The sequence below is a fragment of the Passer domesticus genome, chromosome 2 (genome assembly GCF_036417665.1).
Source record: "Passer domesticus isolate bPasDom1 chromosome 2, bPasDom1.hap1, whole genome shotgun sequence".
NCBI lineage: Eukaryota > Metazoa > Chordata > Aves > Passeriformes > Passeridae > Passer > Passer domesticus.
In genome coordinates this window covers 126,610,507-126,629,122 of record NC_087475.1, presented here as the reverse complement: position 1 = coordinate 126,629,122, position 18,616 = coordinate 126,610,507, and the positions used below count along the sequence as shown (strand labels likewise).

Sequence of the window (18,616 nt, the reverse complement as noted above, 5' to 3'; positions counted from 1 at the left end):
CCCCAGCCCCACACCCGCCGGCCCCTGGTGGGGGCACGAAGGGACCCCCTGCTCATCCTGCCCGGCGTCCTCATGAGCGTCCGTGACACCCGGCCAGCCTCATGGGGACTGGTGGGATCCCCTTCCTCACCCGTGTGGGGTCTGGTGGGATCCCCTTCCTCACCCTGCCCGACACCCAGCCACCCTCTTGGGGTCTGGTGGGATCCCCCCTCCTCATCCTCATGAGGTCTGATGGGATCCCTCCCTCATCCTCCCACACCCTCATGGGGTCTGGTGGGATCGCCTTCCTCACCCTTGAGGGGTCTGATGGGATCCCTCTCCTCACCCTCATGGGTTCTGATGGGATCGCCCCCCTCATCCTCCCCAGCACCCACACCCTCATGGGGTCTGGTGGGATCCCCCTCCTCATTCTACCCGACACCCACCCACTCACCCTCATGGGGTCTGATGGGATCCCCCCCTCATCCTCATGGGGTCTGATGGGATCCCACCATCCCCAGCACCCACACCCTTGTGGGGTCTGATGGGATCCCCTCCTCATTCTCCCTGACACCCACCCACCCTCATGGGGTCTGATGGGATCCCTCTCTTCACCGTCCCTGACACCCACACCCTCATGGGGTCTGATGGGATCCCCCCCTCACCATCCCCAGCACCCACACCCTTGTGGGGTCTGATGGATCCCCCTCCTCAGGACACCCAGCCTCTGCCGTGAGGGTCCCTGACACCCACCCAGCCTCGTGGGGCTCCGTGGGGCTCAGCTCTGGTTTAAACCCCCCCCAAGCCCATCTGCAGAAGCAGTTGCTGATTCATTGGGTCCCGGCTCCTCTGGTTTTTGGGGGGCAGGAGTCTCGATCCGCAGCGCTTGCTGTGTAAATAGAGCGTTTTTCTGTAATGGGGTTGTGTCTTGGCAGAGCGACGCTCTGAATATTTAATTCAGTCAGCGAGGTTTTCTTCCCTGTCTTTGGAATGAAAAAAAAACCAAAAACCACCAATGAACCTAAACAATATCTCCTCCTTCCTTAGCGGAAGGCCTCTATCTCCAATACTGCATTCCAAATTTTTCCCTTGGAAGAGTTTTCTGAAAAAAAAAAGCAAAAAAAAAAGCTCCTTCATGAGATGCTTTGTGTAATCCTGGGTAGATTCTGAGTGATCTATGACATAATGAATAGGTGCAAAATATTTTCTGTCTCGGGGCGGGGTATTTGCTCCCTCAGCCACCTTTGGTCTGTGTGGTATGAGATGATGAAATGCTAGCTGGTTTTATTTTTGGCCAAATTATTTGTATTTTGGTGTTTCCTCACTTGGATGTGGATTAGCTTGGTGATAAGGCTGCTGTTGAAATTATTTACCTGTACGCTGGCAATTTCCTTTAGCCTGTTCCTTGAATCATTCTCTTTTTATTTTGTGGTTTTGGGGCTGAAACAGCTCTTCTCATATCAGGGATTTGGGGAGCACGAGTGCAACTTGATTATTTATTATTTTTTGGGTAAGTCACCTGATCTGCTTGGTAAGGTGCTATTTGGCCAGCCATTTTATGAGGATTTTGGATGAGGGTCATGTGTAGAAAATGCTGGGTTTTTTTCGTTTTTTTTTTGTTTGGTTGTTTTTTCCCCAGGTATTTGATAACAGGAATCTGAAATATTAGCAATGCATTTGCAAAATCCTTGGCTTGTTTGCCTGTATTTCTGAGCTTCAGTATCGTGAATCTTTTCAAACACATCCTTGGAAGGTTGTGGCACCTGGTGCAGATCTTAAATCTCAGCAGCTCTTGGTTCACACGTGGATTTCTTGTCTCCTCTAGCAGACATAACGTCACATATCTGCTTCCTCTAGGAATTTTTTTCCCCCCTCTCAGCTAATCATCTGTTTTTATACTGGGAGGTTTTAAATAATTCCCAGTCACCGCATCAAACCTGGGGAGGAGAGAAGGGATTCTGTGGGTACAGCACAGCGGAATCCTCCTGCCTGAGTGTTCCCAGCCCTGCAGTGCTGCCTGGGCTGGGGCTTGGGGACGGGTGGGAGCTGCCTGGGATCAGGGCTGGGCTGCAGGGTGGGCTCAAGCCCTGCCTTTGTCTGGGGTGGATGCCTCGGTGCCGGCTCCGCGTCCGCGCATCCCGCGGCTGCTGCAGCGTGGGCAGCGCGGCTCCGTGGTGAGCCTGCCTGCCATGGATGGAGACACGTCCCTTCCTGCATGGAGGCTCTTCACATGGTTCTATCATGATGTCATTCCCTGGGATTTTTTTTTTTTTTTAATTTATTTTTTTAACTGCCCGAAGGATGCAGAGCTCTCGCTCCTGGAGGAATAAACGCCCTCGTGATGTTTGGAGAAAACTGCGGGAGAATCTGGTGTTGCAAAAAGGGGTGTGCTCACACCTTGTGGTTCTTTGTCTGGAAGGTTAAGTGAGATGCAGAAATAAGTTTCTAGGATAGCAGCCTTCCTAACCCTGGAGATCTTTGTACAACTGTTGCGCTGGATTGCAGCATTTGCTTCCTGCTCAGATGAAAGGTTCTCTGCCCTGCTGGAAGGCCATAATTAAAGATATGCTCTGGCTGCTGGTGGGGAGGCTGAGTGCTCTGCCTTCATTTGCATCCAGGGACTTCAGGATGACAAATGAAATGGTACAAAGGGCTGTGATGGCCATCAGCTGCCTCAGCATCCAGGGCTGGCTGGTGGCAGACCTGTGCTGGCTGTACGCAGCCTCGCCAATAGCTGTGTGTGTCCTACGGCTGAGGAAATCTGAGCTGCAGTTCCTTACTGGGCAGGCTTTGCAGCCCTCCCGTGGAAGATCTAGAAGCATCCCTGGGCGTTCTGTTTCCGTCTGAGAGTGGGCTTGCCCAGTGGATGCAGTGTGAGGTTTTCTCCTCTCTCCTCAGCCATGTTGTGGGAGTTCGGTGCCGTGTCCCTCAGCATTCACAGGGACTGCAGTGGCTCTGCCTCGTGGTGCTCAGCACTAGCTGCAGATGCTCTTTGCTGTGATTTTCCTGGCTCCTCAGCCCCCCAGATCTCCCTGTCTCTGGGGCTGTGTCCCCCACGCCCCTCCCAGGCCCAGCCCGGGGACTTGCTGCGTGTGCTGTGGGTGCATCACGAGCCTGCAGCACCATCCGTGCCCAGCCAGAACAATCATCTCCTCCCTTTCCATCTCTATTAACTTCTACAGGGATACAGCACTGGCTGGCTAGGAGAAGGCAACTTCACCAGCACTCTCCTTAATTGAATTACTTTTCTCAATGATTGAAGATTATACAGAGTTTAGCAGTTTTAAATATGCTAATCTTTGCTAAAAAGGCAGGGAGAGCTCTGAGTGCTGAGGGATTAGATAGAGCTATTGTGTGTGGGGAAGTGTGGTTCTTACTGCCTTTGATCTGGTTTTATCAGGTGATTTTCATCAGTCCTACTACCTGAGGTTTAAGGAATTCTGATTTCTGAGTCACGTCAGGGAGTGGACGCATCACCTACATGGGGGTAGCTTGCAGTATATATGACACATACTCAAATATTAACAACCTCTCTAGTTCTGCTTTGCAGAACTCTACTTCTTAATAAATGGATTTTTTTTTTGATTGAGTGGGCAGAAGTGAATGCTGGGGCACTGCAACAGAAATATTTGTTCGTCACGTGAGTTTCTGCTGCAGCTTTCATTGGCAAGCAGGTCTGAAGGGCACCAACGTGTACAGAAAGCAAAAGAACTCCCACCTGTCTCTCTGTGCCAGCATTTCTGCATAAGATCTTGAAGGAAATTAGAACCAGTTGCATTTTGTTGTTGTTTTTTTTTTTTTAATCAGGAGCTGAGATTTTTAATATTGAAAACCCACTGATAATGCAGTGTAATAACTTCAGAGATACAACAGTTTGGAAAGCACTAATGAGCTGTTCTGTTGCATAACGATGTTGGTACAGGCACTGCTGAGCAGTGTGATGTGTCTCATTAGGTAACTGGGGAGCTGCAGGTGCTTTGTGTGTGACATGGGGCTGGTGTGGCACTGCTCACAGCGGGCACAGACTCATCCCTGTGCTGCCTGAAACTCCCTTCTTTCTAAGGGATTCACAGACTCCAGCCTTGTTGCACTGCTGGTTTAAAAGGTTATCCCCTCCCCTCCGGGTGATTTCCTAACCTTGTGGTTTTCCTGTGGCTGGGCCTTCAGACATTTGGGGTTCTCTCTGGACTGTATGAATTTTCCATGAGTTTCTAAACTCGGGCTTCGCATCTGGAAGCGGAATGTCAACAATGCATCCCAAAAAAGGGGGAGTCAGGAACACCAGGAGCGCTGCATGGATGAACAAGGAACTCTGGGAAGTTCCAGAATGGAAGCCTGGCAGGGTGGAAGTGGGGGCAGGTTGCACAGAAATGGTCTGAGCAGCCAGAGATCAGGTTAGGAAACCCAAAGCCCTGATGGAACTAAACCTGGCTGGTCATCAGGGGCAGCAAGAAAAGCTTCTGCAGGGATAAAGGAGGACCAGGAAAAGTGTGAGGTCTCTCCAGAGGGAAACAGGAGACCTGGTTGCCCAGGATATGGAGAAGGCTGGGGCACTGAGTGACTTTCTTTGCCTCAGGGGTCAGTCATGGGATCAGCACTGCTGAACATCTTCATTGGTGACAGGTCCCTTCCCACCCAAACTGTTCTGGGATTCTTTCACAGTTCAGTGTGCTTGGTGTCTGATCCTTCAAGATCTTGTGCTCCACCATTCCTCTTCTTTCTCTTCTCCATCGCTGAAAAATCCCTTCCCACAGCAACGTGTGGAAGAAGCACAGAGAAAAAGACATCAGTGGTTTGTGGTGCCTTTTGATCCCTGTCTATTTGTGGAAGCCTCTGAAGGAGCTGTGCCTGTTCTTGAAAGGAGGAGTGGCTGTGCCTCTCTGAACTCCGCTGTGCTTTTCTCTCTCTGCATCTCAGAAATAATCTGTGAGATGGGAGGAAAATGATCATCTTTTTCCTTGATGTGGCATAATGGATTTTCTGTCTGCAGCCCTTGGGGTGGTGATGGTACCTGGCACGGGATCCAGGTTCTGCAAAGCAGGTGCCTGAAAGCTTTTGCTGGAGCTCTGAGTGGGACTAATGGAGAAACAAAGGCAGGGAAGCTCATCTGAGCCCACCTTAGCAGATGATGTGGCATTTGGGAATTATCAGAGCCAACAGCCATTTTTCTCAGCTTCACTGATGGTTAAAAATCTGTCTTCTGCAATGAGTCTGTGAGAGGAGAGCTGCCTTTTAGTTACCTGCTAATTTAGTCCAGATGTTTAAAGGCATTTTGTTGTGCTCATGCGTGTACAAGTACCTGTTGTGTACACTAATGATTATAAAACCCCAAGCAACCAAGCAAAACAAGCCAGCTAAACCCTTCAGAGCTTTGAAACGTGCCTCAGAAAAACCCACACGCTGCTGCCTCAACATGAACACCACCAGATTCTTCAAGTCAACCTCCAAAATTTGCCTGTGAGGCCTGGAACCTGTAAGAACAGTAACCTTGTGATACGTGGATGTTTCTGAACACCTAATGCTGATCCATCTCTCCCAGTATGGAGCAGGGAAAAGACTTCCCAGATCATCAGATCATTGGGTCCAAGCCTTGGCTGATCAAGGACTTGATGATCATGGAGGTCTTTTCCCACCTAGATGCTTCAGTAAAAGCACTGCTTTGAAAATTAACAGATATCATCAAAATGGTGATGGGTTTGACACGTTAATATAAATTATTTATGGAAGTAGTTTAAATGAAAAACGTGTGTCTTGGCAAACAAACAGCAGCCAAAATGTGGACTTGCAGTGAAAGTCAAATTTTTCAGGTCTCTTTGCTTGATTTATTTACTGAGCTCCCAAAAGTTGACAAGCTAAATGAATTCTTTGTTTGCCCCTCAGCATAAACCAAATTCTTCTGACTCTAATATTATGGAAGACCCAGGGACAGTGAACAATTCCATCAATTATTTTATGTCGCACATTTTCCTTTTATGCTCAAACCATGTTCTGGAATATTTGAGTGATATTAACCAGAAAAAATGAATGTTTTGTGTGTTTCAATACTATTTAACTCTTATTCAAATGAAGCCTAGTGCATCACAAAAAAAAATGATAATCTGGGAAGCAGATATTGTGTGGAACTGAATGTAAATAAATTTGGTGTGAGCTCTGAGTTGTCAAGCCCCTTGCTTGCTTCTGGCTGCCTCCTGTTGGGTCTGGCAAAACCAAGGAGTTTTGGGAAGGAACTCCTTATTCAGCTGTCCAGCACAATAGTGCATTTAATCAATTTGACTCTTAGAGTCAGGGTGTAACTTGATTTTTTCCTTGGTTTGCATGTCCTTTCTGGTGGACCTGTAAACCAGGGTGGGCACGTGCTGATGTCACCGTGGCAGCTGCTGCCATTTGAAGGAGCAGGGATTTTGGGGCTCACTGGGAAGAGTCTCTGTGCCTTGAGCAGCTGCCAGTATCCCCTGGAGATGGCACCCAGCTATTCCGAGATTCGCAGGCTCGTGGTGTTCTCTCATCCAGACATGTGTAGGTGTTCCCAACACACAGGATTAAGGCTTTGCCTCAACTCTAAAGCATATTTGCCCAGAATTGAAAGAGCTGGGAAGAAATACTGGAGCAATATTTTGTCTTCAGGCAGAGCCAGGAAGGGGCAGCTAAACCTGCTACTGAGAAAATGTCTTAACTTTGAGTTGGTCTCTTCTCTGTCTTGAATTGTGACCCTTTAAACCTCTCTACTATTAACATTTGCACCATGTAGATGAGTGCCATTTATCCTGCTAAGTGACTTTGCTTTAATGGTTTGCTTCTTCAGGAGCAATCAGCAATTGCTGCAGAAAAAACCAACCCACTCCAGCATTTCTGTAATTAATGCAGGGGCCCAGTTTATTCCATTCCACTAAATGCTTCCTGCTGTGCTTCCTGTCCATGCCCCTGTCTAGGTCTGAGTTACAGCAAGTTAATTTTCATAATGTTCTTGATATGTGCAACACAAAGAGAAGGGGGATTAAAGCTGGAATAGATGTGTAGCTAAAAGGAGAGGGGCCCATGGAGGGTGCAGCATCCCTGGCAAAGCTCCACGCAGTGGCTGATGCAGGATTGGCAAGATCCCTGTCAGAGTGGGCTTTAGGTAGCTGCTGCTGGAGCTGGGAGAAGAGAATTCCTGTTTACAGGTTGGGACTTCAGTCCTGCAGAGGCTCTGGAGCTGCACAGGAGTGGGCAGACAGCACTGGATTAATGTGAGTGCAGCAGTGTTTCTTTGCAGCTTCCTTTTTTTTTAATGGAAGTGTTGCCTTTTCTGGGAGTAGAAAATACTCATTCCTGGTACAGCATTGGCTGTGAGAACCCTTGGTGTCAGTGACTGGAGGAATTTTTTGAATGGCCTGATGGAAGGTAGAGCAATCTGAACTGGCTGAGTGATGGACTCATCCAGGGGATGTCTGAGTGGTGGAGGAGATGGAGAACATTCTCTTTTGAAGGAAGTTCTGACTCCTTTCTGACTTTCCTCACAGCAGTGGGCAGGTCTTCATGCTAGAAGTTTGCTGCCTTCTTTGTCTTGTCTCTAGTACCTCATTATTTTTTTCCCCTTCCCCTTACTTGCTTCTGGAACAGCTTTGGGGTATTTTGTCCCTGGCTCACTCAGAATGGCTGAAAAGTCACTTGTGTCCACATCAAACCCAGGATGGCTTTCCTCAGGCTGAGCTCTGACTGGGATAAAGCCAGAGGTGAATCCTTCAGCAGCAGCTGGACACAGCTGGAGGAGGGGCCGATGGCTGAAGGCAGCTGGAGTATCATCACAAGGAAATCCCAATCTTTTTGTTTTTTTCCTTTTTTTTCCCTGACCTTGGAATGCTTTACAAAGAGGTTTTCACAGAGTTGGTCTGTTCCAGTCTCTCACTGCTGGGCTTTCTCACCAGTTCTTGTAATTTCTTCTCAGCTTCTCCAGCTACCCCTTAATATTAAATATTTATGTATTCAAATTATAATTTTGTTCCTATTCTTTCTGTTCTTCCAGCTTCCCATTTTTCTGCCCTAGCTGAATTATCTTTGGTCTTTTTTCACTGGGCAGTGATCAGAGTGGCTTTTCTTCACCACTGTACAGTCGTGACCATAATTCTCTCCCACTTTATTTTTATTTCTGGTTGCTCTTAAACCACAATGTGATTTGGAGAAGGGGATGTTTGATTTTTTTCTCCCTGACACTACATAAACAGTAGGCAGATCAAACACTCGTGTCCCATAAAATTGACCTCTTTATTTGGATGCTGTCGTGCAACAGCAGACTTGAAAAAAGCTTTTCCTAATGAAAGAAGCTTTTCCAATCTTGGTGTGAAAATATTTCCCCCCTTTCTGGTGAAATGCAGAGGGCTCATAGGTTGCCCCTGTTCCTAGGCTTGGTGGACTCTGTACTGTCACAGTGAGTAATTTACAGTTAAAAATAAATTCCTTGGCTTTAGGAATTTTACATTTTTGCTTAAAAATGCAAGAGAGCTTTAGCAAACTCAAAAGGAGCCTTGTGTGAATTACTACACATTGCCTCCAGTAAATCCTGCCATCTAGAGAAAAATTCCCCTGGGGGATTGTATGGCTGGTATTTAAAATTTGGTTGTTTAGTCTGTGCAAGCCTTGCACAGCTGAGAGCGAGGCAGAGATTTGAGATCTGGTTTTGCCTGCCTGCTTCCAGATCCCAGGAAGAGCAAAGGCTTTTTTAGCTTTACCTTTTGGAAGCTGGAGGAGGGGAAGAAGTGTCCTACAGGGATGTTTTTAAGATGTCTCAGAACAGCTCTGTGCTTTTCCCTGGATTTGATGCTTCTCAGCTTCTTGCCTAAAGACCTGAGTCCAGAGCCAACCCTGTGGTGCACTTAGACCTGGTTTTAGGTAGGGCAGCCTGAGGATCCCATAATATTTTCTGTGCACATTTTTACAAGGAATTGTTCAAGTCAGAAACAACTCTTAGAGAATACATATTACCATTAAATAAGAGCTTAACTAGCATATGGCCTTTATATGAAGGAATTCTTCTTCTGGAAAATACTGCTGGAGGGAGAGTATTTATTTCAAGATACTGTATCCCAGTTGGAGTGTAGGTAATTCCTGTCTGAAGAATCTGCTACTCCAAACCCAGTTTCTCATATAAACACTTCCTTTCTTTTTCTGTGATTAAATCCCACAATTCCTTCCAGAATATCCATTCATCCTGAAAAGATCGGAATAAACCACCAACAGACCTTGTTCCATTTACTACTTGGAAGCAAATTTCTACCTTTTAAAGACTAGCTATTTTTATTTTTAAAATTCATGGAGATGAATGTCAGACCTTGGGTTTGCAGAGCCTTCAGGCTCCCTCTTCCCAAGGCGTTTGTGAAGCACAGCTGGGGAGTCACAAGTTTATTGTCAGCTGGCTGAAGCTCCATATGGAGAGGTCAGTGTCTCAGTTAGGAAGAAGTTAGAGGGAAAAGAGAAGATTTTAGAGGAAAAATTAGGAATTGATGTAATGGTTTAACATCCTTTGAGCTTGGAGTTCTTCAGCTGCAGTGCAGGCAGCAGGAGCATCGAGTGTCTGCTGGCCTCTATCCTGCCCCAGTTCCCAGGAGAGGAGCTGGGGCAGCTCAGGAGCAGGAGATGTGGAGGATGAAAGGACAGTGTGGTGTCAGGATGTCCTTCCCTTGAATCCTGAATGCCAGGGATTTGTGGGATTGTGCTGCCTGGACCCATGCAGGTGTCTGAGGAGCCCAGAGCCCGCAGCTCGCTCCTTCAGCTGTGCTGATCTCAGTTCCTGCTCGCTCTGGGTTTCTGGTGCTCACAACCAAATTGTGGTTGGGGTTTTTTTGGTGCAGACCTGGGGTTCTGTGCTGCCTTGCCCACAGCCTGGTGTCCTGTGCTGTGTTTCACTGCAGCTGTTTTCCCTCTGCCTGGCAGGGCCCTTCCATCACGTGCACAAGCCCGTGTGTGCCGGCGCCGCTCCGGTTATTTCGGCAGCAGTCCCCAGGTGTTCTCCACAGCCATCCCTGTCAGCTCGGATCAGCAGATGCCTGCAGGAGAGCTGTGCTTGGTGAAGCTACTCCAGGCACTTCTTTCCTTACAAGTTGCCTCTTCATAAGGCAGGCTGCATCGACCTTAAATCGGGATTATTTTGGGATCTTGTCCAAAGTCGCTTCTGAAGAAACTCTCACCTGTGTGTCTGCCTGGAGATGGGTCTGAGGGAGCTCCTGTGGAAGCTGTTCTGCACCTCCTGTGTGGAAGGAGCACAGGACAGCTCCTAATCCTTCCCGTGCTGCCCGGGAGATGGTAGGTTGTGGGAATAAGATGGAATCACTGAGAGAATGCTGTATGGAGCTCTCGTCCCCTTCTTCCTTTTCTTCTTTCTCTCCTCCTCCTTCTTTTCTTTTCCATTTCTTCTTCCCCCAGCAGGAAAATTGTCACCACAGTGTGAGAGAGCAGAAATTTCTTTGTGGCAGTGCAGGGAGTCAGGAGAGGAGGGAGCAAGAGGAAGCATTTGCTTGTTTTGCCAGTGGGATAATGGTGCTTGGGGAAACGTTAGGCAAAATTTAACTGAGTTAAAGGATGGAGGGAAGGGAAGGGGATGGTAATCCCTTGCATTTTAATAGGTCTCCTGAAACTTCTCTAATTCCTCGCTGGAAATGGCTGACTTAGCAGTGCTTGTTGTGCTTTCAAGGGCAAAACATCTTTGGGAAGGGAGCAGGAGCTTGTTCCAAGGGCTCCATTTGGCACGTGGTGCAGGGAAGGGGTGCCTGGATTCCCTCAGCTGGATGCTGGCATCTGCTGGTTTAGCTTGCATGGGGATAATGCTCAGTGCTCAAAGCAGGGAATGTTTCCCTGCAGAAATGCATCCTCAGGTGGCTGTTCCCTGCTGCCTCTCTCTCTCCTGCCTCAGGAATGTAATTCTGAGGAATCCAGGAGAGTGTTTCCATATTACATTAAGCATTAGCCTGTCATTTGCAATTTATTTAACAAAAGTTATTTTGGGGAGGCATCGTTCTGTTTGAGGATTTTTATGCAGATTTCTGTCTAAGCTGCCCATGAATATGGTTTGTTATGGGAACAAATACTGTGTTAAAGGTATTTAAACCAGAATTTCATAATTATGTTTTCAGTGTCTGCTTCTTCTTCCCAAAATGGTTTGGTAGCATTTAGTTTCTGACTTAAATTGAGGACTTAAGGTGGCTGTAAATTTGGAAATCAGTTGAAGGGATCCCTCATGCTGCAGGTGATGGAGGAGCTCTTGGCTCCTTCCCCTTTTGCCCATGTGGAATTTGTGCTTTCCAGAGCCACTCCCCACCCTTCCAACATAATGTCTGTCCAGAGTGGCTTAATTACTTTTGCTACTTCTCCGTATGTAGCATTTTATTCCTTTCAAGCCTTTTACAAGCAGATAATTAGGTATTTTAAAATAAAATATTGGGATGTAAAAACTAGATATTATAAATGTTTAATTACTGAAGGGCTCCTGGTGGGCTTTTGCTCAATCCTGCACTGGTTTTTAATGGAAATTTGGAATGATGGAACCTGGTAGATGCTTCAAAAAGTGATTTCACCCCCATGGGCTTTAACTGCCATCATATATAAAGGGAATATTGAGCCACCCTTGCATGACAATAATAAAACTTCAGTATTGGGCTCTGAAACTTGATAGGTCAAATTTTTGTGTGAGGAGCGAATGGAATGGAATAGAATTTTTGGAAGTGTCTCTAATTTAATTTGTCTCATTGTGCTCACAAAGCTGTCATAACCTGGGATGAAGTTGAGTTGTTGGGTAATTTCAACCCAAACACTGCAATCCAGAATCCATCCTTTGTCCAAAAATTGAGTTGCTGAGATGATGAAAGGAGGAAATAGTAAATGTCACCTGCCAGGATGTCACTAGCCAGGATCTGTCACTGTTCCTCCTTCCTTTCTCCAGTCATCTCCAACTCCTTTGCCTCACAGATACGCTCTTAAATGTGTTTTATCCTCACAGAAATGGACTTAGAAATATCACCTAGCTAAATGCTGGGGATAGGATCCAGTCCAGTTGTGGAATTCTCTTCCCAGGGTGAAACCCAGTGTTTAAAAGCAGAGTGAGGATTCCAAAAGAGGTGACTTTGCAAGAACTGCTGCTGGTCATCACCTTCAGAAAAAATAATTTCTGAGATGCAGGAGCAGCTTCCCAATAACATCTCCTGCATGGAATGTCTTCCTCTTTCCAGTTTGTGCTGCACGTGCCAGGTGAGGTGTTGATCAGGTCCTCCTGGAATTCCCACAGCTCCCAGCTCCTTCCTCCACTCACTCTCAGGGCCTTGCTCCTGAGAAATTTTGGGTAGAGACTGTGGTCACATGGACTTCTGGACTACTAAATCTTCCTTCTTCCTCAGCTCCACAGTCATCCTCTCCTGGTCAGAAAATCCCTGGCATGTGCTCTACAATATTTCCAAATACTGCTTCGTGTTACCACTGTTTATGGCTGAGGGTTCTGAGGCATTTTGTGAGCAGTAAAGATAAAATCCTTTGGAGAATATTTGAAGCCTCATTGGAAACTCTTTTAAAAACCTTTACTATGTAAGATAAGAAGGAAAGCAAAATCCTCAGGCTGTGGTGAAAAAAAAAAAAATCCTTGTGAGTCTGTAAATGTTGAAGTTTTTTTTTTTCATTCCTGGCAAATAATGAGAGACTGCACAGAAGGCTTTGAAATGTAAAGGTGGCCTGTGAGTACCCTTTAGTTAATTAACCAAGTGATATCCATGAAAACATGAGTGTATCCCCCACACTTCCTATTCTCTGCTTGGTGTCAAACTCATCCCCATGGAAGTAAAATGTGGATTTCCCTCACAGCCACTGTAGTGCAGATCTGATCCCTGTCCTCCAAAGGGCCGGGATTTCTGTCCCTAAGCTGTGGCACAGGATGGGACACAGGTGGATGCTCCTGGTGTCTTTTGGCCTTTCCATGCTTTTGTCACACTTGTCCTGCACTCTGAGGAGTCAGAGCTGCTTGGGACCTTTCCTTTAGGTGCTTTGTCTCACCTCCTACTGCTTGGGCAAAATCTTGTGTCTCCCTGTTATTTTGTTTTCCTTATCTGCACAGCTCCTCCAAATCTTGATCTTCTGGTTACCTTATCTTGGGTTTGTTCTTCCTGATCTGAATGAAACCACATTTACCACACAGAGCAGCAGCTGGCACTGTGAGATTCCCTTCCTGCTCCTGCTGTTCCCTGTTGTTCCAGGTGTTCATGTTTCGTTTACCTCATTGCAGCATTTGGGTTTCAGCTCTTCACAGGATTCCAAGGCTCTTCCTCCAAGCCAAAACTACTTTCCTTGGCTATTGGAAGTTGAAGACAGTTTCTGTCTTCCACACCAGTTTAACTTAAATAAAAAAAAAGAACACCCAACATTCTGAAATGGGCAGGACTTTACTTCTGCAGACCTCAGTTACCTTCAGCCATATTTAATCAGAATATTTGCCCCTTCTGTACGAAATGATGGGAGATTCAGCACCCTGAACATGAGAGATGGCAGCTGTTCCTCCAGCAGAAAACTGGGAGTCTGGCTCCTCACGTGGCCTTGTGTCACTTCCCAGGGGCTTGGTGTTATCCTGGGGGAGGAGAACTGGGATTGCCTGGAGGTCTTCCACTTGTGACACTCCTTTTGGCTCTGTTGCTTTTAGAAACCTTTCAAACTGTGAAAATAGCACTGGTTATGTTACAGGCTTGGCTTGGAATTCCTCTGCAGAAAAGCAAACAAGAGGTTTCATCTCTGGTACATAAGGTGTAGATTTTAAAATGAATTTTTGTAACTCTGCTTAGGAGGTAGCATTTCCATGGTTTTTTTTTTTATTTTACTATACTGACAGAGTAATTGAATTATTACATTTAATAGATCTGTTCCTTCCTGTTCAGCAGTGAGGGGCTGACTCTTGTTTATTCTTTTCTACAATGGGATGGTAAAAAACCCCCCAGTTTTTACATGAAAACTTTTCAGTGTGCACCTTCATTGTTTTAAAGAACTCCAAGGTGTGATTTTGAGGCAGAACCAGGGGCTGTTTTTACTGTTTCATTTCTTTGTGGCTGTGACTGAACAAACAGAACAAGATTTGTTTGCATTGTGCTCTTTCATTTATTTCCCATTTTGGGAGGAAGAGTCAAGCTAATTACTGACAAAACCCACAAGAATTAATGAAGCTATTTATCACTGGGTATTTTTGTCCCTGTCACAAGGCTTGGTGCAGATCCCAGAGGAAATGTTGCCTGTGCATTAATAATCAGGGATATTGTTCTACTTTTATCAACTCTGCCAGTGCTGATTAGGATTTGCTTAGCTGGAAGGAGTTCTGAGTTTGTCATTAAACTTGTAATGAGCCTCCACACATTTTTATTGATCTGTGTGATCCTTTCTCATCCCAAAATGTAAAGGGGAGCTTTTCCCAGCTTTATGTGTCCAGGCTGTGCCCTCTACCTTGGGGCCAGTCATGATCAGCCTTAACTTGTGCCTTGGTTTATTTCTGAGAAATACAGATAGCAGCTAAGACATCTCCCTCAAGAAGAAAGTGTAGTGCTAAATAAAACAGAATTCTAAATTGCCTATACACAGCTAATGCCGATGTTGCCTTAGAAAAAAGATGGGCAATACAAAATACTCTCTTCTGCCTCTTCCTTTTCCCTTTAGCTGCTGCTGAGCTTTAAACACAAGTGACAATTCTTTGCTTCTCTTGCTGGTTTTAAAATGCCCGGGGACTGCATCAAATACATCCATATGGCACTGAATGCTTGGATCAGTGGCAGAGCAGGCTTTGTGCTGGTTGTCCTTCAGTGTGTAGCTGTCAGCTGTAAAACCCTCCTGGCTTTTTACATAGTGTGCCTGGGAATGGCTGTGTGAAAGGAAGGATCCTTTGGGAGAATTGCTGCTCTGCCTGTTGGAGATGGACCAGTACACACCAGTGAGGCAGCTCAGCTGTCTGAGTGTGACCCTGAGGAACAGGGGACTGTCCCTCTTGTCACTGTCTGCTCACATCTTCTGCAGTGGCAGAAACACTCTTGGGGTTCCCTTGAGGAAGGGAAGTTCCACCTGAGCTGCTTGGAATGAAAACTCCAGCAGGGAGCTTGGGCAGGATGATCTTCAAAGGTCCTTTGCAATTCTGTGATAACTCTTTTGCCAAATCTTTGGAGCAAACTGCAGTGGTGTGCAGCAGGAGTTAGACCAGGAAAATGTATGCTGCAAGATTAGGAATAAAATGAAAATATTCTCATTTGAGGAAAAAGAGAGCAGGTTTTTAATAACTTTAACTAGCTCTGCATTCCTAGTTACAGAGACTGATATTTGTCTCTGTCCAGGTGTATATCTAATCTGAGGCTGGGCTGAGAGCTTCAAATTTAAGACATGAGCCAGCCTTGAACTGGTGGCTGCTGATACCAACCTGGTAGATTTTAAAAAGCATCTCTTGGGAAGAAAGAAAACAAATCCTTGATTTCTGCATTGTATTGAATTTGACTAAAAAGTTGGGGAGTGGAGTTACAGGCCCTGCCAGGCACTGCTGTCAGCAACACCCTGGGAAAAACCACTTTCTAGGTCAGAAAAGTGCATCAGCCTCCATTTCCTTCTGTCTTGGATGAATTATTGTGGCAAACAACACTGTGAATGTGCTCTGAGGTGCCCGAAGAGAAGAATGAATGAGAATTAATGAGCTTTTCAGGCTAACACATATTTTCATAGTCATCTTTTTTACAAGGCAGTTACTGAAGTGTTAATCATTTGATTACTGGGTGTTGTAGATAAGGGAGTAATTGGTCCCTTTTTGTAAATGATGGAAATGCCTGACAGGAAGGGGCAGGCATGAAAACTCTTGTTTCCATGGATTATTGCCCAGAGAGATTGACTGGAACTAAAACCCCTTTGCTCTGATGACAACTGGGTGGCAACAAAATTCTGTTTGCTATTTGCTTCTCAGTAGCAAGGGCAGGCCTTTAAACACGATCCCACATGTGTGTGAAACTTCATTTTTGGCATGGCTTGAAGTGAGTATGATGAATTTCTTTCAGGAGCCATTACAAATGAGCCTGTGATGTGGCCAGGGAGAAGGGCTGAGTCTCAGTGTCACTCTCCTGAGTGACAGACAGCTCTGGTGCTGTTTGAGGACATTTCCCTGAGCCTTGAGGAGCTGCACTTCCCTGTTTTCCTGGGGCTGTAACAAACAGAGCAGATATTTTTTGGTGTAACTCTTAGGAAAATCAAGTTATGCCCTCTGTTTCAGGAAGAAAAAGCACGAGAAATGCAGGATCAGGCAGCTTTTTCCCCATCCTTAGAGTTTAAAATGGTGCTCCTGTGCAGAGGGCCTGGCTCCTTCCTTTGTATCCCCGTTCCTGCAGCACGTGGGGCCGAGCTGCAGATGATCCCAGCCATTCCCAGAGCAGCTTTCTGTGTGCTCGTCTGCTGGGTAGGTGTCATTCCTTGTTATTCCCTCTTACATCAAGCCAGTTCACTCCACTCCACGCTTCCCTTCCTGCTGCTCTGCACCAGACACTCATCAATATTCATGTGCACTTCCCACCATCCATTTAGGCTCCTATCCCTGGCTTAGGGTCTGTTCCAGTTTGCTAAGTGCAGCTTTTTTTACCGGTGCTGAGGGCTGGCTGGGGAGCTAAGGGCTGATGTCACACTTCCTCCTTTAGGAAGTTGCTGGGATGTTCAGGCTTTGAAAGGTTTTGCTCAGAAATTCTCTCATCACGAAGAGCAGACCGAAGTTCGAGGCACCTGATTGTCACAGGGTAAAAGGAAAATGGAAATTTCCTCAGCAGCAGCAAAATTCTGGCCGTGCTGTTTCTTGCTTTATTAAATGAGTAAAACTCATCTCTTCACATTCACCTCTCATAAAGCTGTCTCATCTTGCCTTGAAAAGTCCAGTCCAGATAGAATCTTTCTAAGGGCCAAGGGAATTGAATTTACAATGAGCAAATAATCAATTTTTTGTTCAGGATCTCTCAGTACTTTAAAATACTCAGGGCTGTGTATAGAGGGCAGAGGAAAGAGGCCAATTTGGTTATTCCACTGGTTCATTGACCACATGTTTTATCTCATTAAATCCATCCCCATTCTGTGTGGAGCACTGGGACAGTGCTGTTAGTGATCATCTGGAAAGGGGTTAAAACCTGGATTTAAAAAAATAATTTAATTTTGAGAGGCTCAACACTCCCGTAAATCACAGAATCCTGGAATGGTTTGTGTGATAGAGACCTTAAAGATGATCCAGTGCCTCCCATGGACTCCTTCCACTATCCCAGGCTCCTCCAAGCCCTGTCCATCACTTCCAGGGCATCCCAATGCTTCAGGATTACCTGGAGCTTCCAGAAGTCTCTCTTGTTCTCTGGTCAGTTTCTGTAGAGCTTTTAATTGTGATTATTTCTTCTATAAATAGCATTTGAATAACTGTGGTGATGGCTGAGAGGAGTTACTTCTTATGGCTTTGTGAATTGCTGACTAAGGAATGGAAATGGAAAATAGGGAAAGGCCAAGTCCACCTTTCCCTGGAGCTCAGCAAGGCTGCACAGGCTGCTCTGGGAATGGGATTGGACTCTGGGAATCCTCCACTGCCAGTACCTGGATTTCTGTGTGTTTTCTCCTCTGCTCTGTGGGTACAGGCCAGCCATTCTCAAATTGTGAGCTGCAGGCTGCCAGCAATCCCTGAAGCCAAAGTAATTGATCCAGGACTATATCAAACAGTTTTCAATAGTGCTTTTAATTAAAAGGCAAAATAAAGGCTTTGTTGTGGTGGTGACCTGAAAAGAAATGAAGGATTGGCAGGGATTCGTTGGTCTAAAAAGGCCAGCTGCAGTTGTTTGACATTGTTATTGATTGTGTCTGCCTTCCTAGAGTTCCTTTTCGAGGTAGGATGCCATAAAACCTCCACAAATAAACTGCCAAAAACCCCTTTTGGAGGTGGTTGCTCTGCTGCTGTCTGTCCTCCTTTCCCCTGCAGTCATGGACGAGCTGCTGCCAGCAGCATCCTTGTGGCTGCTTCTCACTGGAGGAGGCTCAGAGCAGCTCCTGCAGCCTGTGTCTCAGCTCCTGCAGGGCTTTCACTTATTTTGGGGCTGAGCTTTGCCATGTGGGTGTTTGTCCAGAGCTGCTGGATCCCCATTGCTGGAGGGATTTAAACCCCTGTGGATGCAGCACCTGGGGCCATGGGTTAGTGATGTTCTTGGAGGTGCTGGAGGAAGGGTTGGACTCCATCATCTTGGACTACAAAATGTGTCCTGAACTGCCAAAGAAATACCTAAATACCAATGTTTGGCACCAGCACGGTGTGTGCAGGCTCCTCCCTGGCCTGTGGTTCTGTGGGAAGCAATGAGCTGCACATGTCCTTTGTCAGAGGAGCTGCTGATACCAAAAGAGAAGGACTAGAATTTCTTAATAATAACAAATAAAAGAGAAGGAATTTGAGGGGACTTCGTGGTCAGGGGTGCTCCCAGTGCTCCAGGCTGGCACATTCGCTGTCCCTGCTTTAATTTCCGTCGCCTGATCTCCGTGTTTGATCTCTGCCACGAGCTCCAGGCCATTGTTTGTTCCTCCTGGAATGAGCCTCAAACCCAGAATCAGCTAAAATCAAGGTGAGTTGTTCTCTGGGAGGCATGAAATGAAATATATTTAAGGTAGAAAATGATGGAGC

At 46.2% G+C, this 18,616-nt stretch overlaps 1 protein-coding gene across 2 annotated transcripts in view; it reads left to right on the top strand.

Moving 5' to 3' along the window:
• Positions 1–18,616, top strand: part of RAB6A (RAB6A, member RAS oncogene family) — a 38,900-nt gene that overhangs the window by 344 nt on the left and 19,940 nt on the right. The window lies entirely within an intron of this gene.